Below are 2638 nucleotides of genomic sequence, written 5' to 3'. Positions count from 1 at the left end.
GGTATGATTTTGATTTTTTTAAATTTATCGAGACATGCTTTATAGCCAAGCATGTGGTCAATCTTATAGTACGCTTCAGGTGCAGAAAAGAATAATGTATATTCTGCGATTGATGGGTGGAATAGTCTGTAGGTGTCTATTAGGTCCAATTGGTCAAGTATCAAATTTAAATCCAGAATTTCTTTGTTAGTTTTCTGCCTCAATGATCTGTCTAACACACTATCAGTGGTTGTTGATGTCCCTCACTATTATTGTGTGGTTGTCTAAGTCTTTTTGTAGGTCTAGATCTATTTGTTTTATGAATCTGTGTGCTCCAATGTTGAGTGCATATGTAATAAGGATGGTTAAGTCTTCTTGTTAAATTGAACCCTTTGTCATTATCTAATGCCCATTCTTTTCCTTTTTTACTATTGTTGGTTTAAAGTCTGTTTTATCTGATAGAAGGTAATGACCCCTGCTCTTTCTTGTTTTCCATTTGCCTGACACATCTTTTTCCAACTCTTTCAGCCTAGGTGTGTTACTACATAGGAGATGAGTCTCTTAAAGACAGCAGACAGATGGGTCTTGCTATTTTATTCAGCTTACTCTGTACCTTTTTTTTTTTTTTTGTAGTCAGCTATTTAATTAGGTTCTTAAGATATTTAGAACACCAATTTGTGAGGATAAATTCCATTTGTCAGGGCAAACACAGATCGCAGGTAGCCCTGGAGCTGAGGAATAGCTTTGATTTTTGGTAAAATTTGTGAGTCCACAGCTTTCTGATCAATCTTGCGCTGCTCCGTAATCTCGTATTTCTCTTTTTCTGTGTCGAAGAGCTCACCTTCCTGGTGTCTGGGCTTCCGCAGCTTCTTCTTCTTGAAGTAAGCATCAGTAAGATGTTTTGGGATTTTTACATTGCTGATATCGATTTTGGTTGAGGTGGCAATGACAAATTTCTGGTGTGTTCTTCATAGAGGAACTCGATTGAGGACTAGAGGTCCAGTTACAAGTAACAAGCCACTAGCCAGCTGCTTCAGGAAAACCACCCTCTTGCCCCTGTGGCATCCAGTGAGGATGATCAGAATGGTCTCAGGGGTAATGCTGGCTCGCAGTTTTCTCATGTGCTGACTGAAGGGTTTTTTGCCATGGCTCAACAGCTTTCGAGGCACATCTTCAGTAGGATAATATCTAGGCATTTTGCAAAGTTTAACCACCCGGGTACCACCGTTCTTGTCACCACCAAATGGTTTTGTAACAGTTGCAAGAACCTTCTCCTTCTTTTTCTTTTCAACCTTGGATTTAGCGGCTGAGTACTTCCTCTTGTACATGGCCTTTCTGGAATACATGGCAGATTGGGAATACCTGCCAATTCCTCTGACAAGGACAGGGTTGCGGCTGCAATGGGGCCTCCCCTTCCTGGGCTTTTTAGCCTTGAGGTTACCCTTTTTCACCTTGCCACCAGCATCAGCCTTCTTGGCTTCGGGTTTCTTCTCTTTAGTATCTGGCCTCTCAACTTTTTCACCCGCCATCTTGCAAGATGGGAAAGAGGACTCTGTACCTTTTAAGTGAGGTGTGTAGACTATTTACATTCAAAGTTAATATTGATGTATTAGGTTTAGACCTAATCATGAAGTTGTTAGCTGGTCATTTTGTAGTTTTTATTGTGTGGTTTCTCACCATATTTTTAGAAAGCAAAAGGAAGTCTACTTTTTCATAGGTGGAAATGAAATTAAGATTGGATTAGAGGTGTTACTTATTCTTTCACAATTGTCCTGCAAAAACAACCCTGAGAAATTTTCCTGGTAAAGAGTGATTAAGGCATTGCCTTCTAGATTTACCCAGAAAGAACTTTTATGGATGCTCAAACTTTATGGGGTATTACCTCTCCCTAAACCAAATAATGAAGCATAATTTTATGAAAACTGCTAGATATTTAAACATAATATGATTAACAGTATAAGTAAATAGCCAACAGTTACTCACCATTGTGCTATGTACTTTATCTGTTTTACCACAGGTAGCTTCTATCATTTCTTCCCTTGAACTTTTAGTCACTTCTTTTTGAGATAAGTAAACCAAATGTCAAATACTTTAAGACAGAAAAAAAGAAGTTTAGAAACATTATAGAAATACTTTTTATAAAATAATGATAATGACAACTACAATCAGAATAATAGTAATAATAAGCTTTAATATGACTGGTATAGATTTTTTAAATCTAACCCTCACAATAACACACTGAGATCCATTATTGCCATTTCTAGCTCAGGATACTGACATTAGGGAGATTAAGCAACCTTGGACAGGCTAACTATTCATTGCAAAGACAGGGAAAGATTGCTCCAGAATGTGCATTTTCAACTCATTTGCTGTATTCTCTCTCAACAAGTAATTATGATTTCATACTAACAAAAGTAACCTTTTTGGTACTATACTCAACATATGCAATCTTTGTCTATGCTATTTTATACAGTTGCAGATTCAAAATTTTTATTAATTTTTCTATATTGAAACACAAATGAAGTAATTTGCTTCAAACCCTTATATCATGAATAAGAAAATCTTTGTTGTGGGTTCTCTTACAGACCACTAATGCATGTTTTTGTGGAAAACTAGTAGTAATTTGGGAAGTATGAAAGCTGAACAGACCATTGTAGAT

The 2638-nt window shown here is 36.9% G+C and overlaps 1 pseudogene; it reads right to left on the bottom strand.

The window, feature by feature from the left end:
* Positions 1-578: 578 nt before the first annotated feature.
* LOC116483945 (large ribosomal subunit protein eL6-like) lies at positions 579-1508 on the bottom strand (annotated as a pseudogene).
* Between the last annotated feature and the right edge of the window lie 1130 nt (positions 1509-2638).

Source organism: Hylobates moloch, unplaced genomic scaffold (genome assembly GCF_009828535.3).
Source record: "Hylobates moloch isolate HMO894 unplaced genomic scaffold, HMol_V3 SCAFFOLD_15, whole genome shotgun sequence".
Taxonomy (NCBI): Eukaryota; Metazoa; Chordata; class Mammalia; order Primates; family Hylobatidae; genus Hylobates; species Hylobates moloch.
The sequence above is the reverse complement of the archived record's forward strand: the minus strand, read 5'-3'. Positions and strand labels throughout refer to the sequence as shown.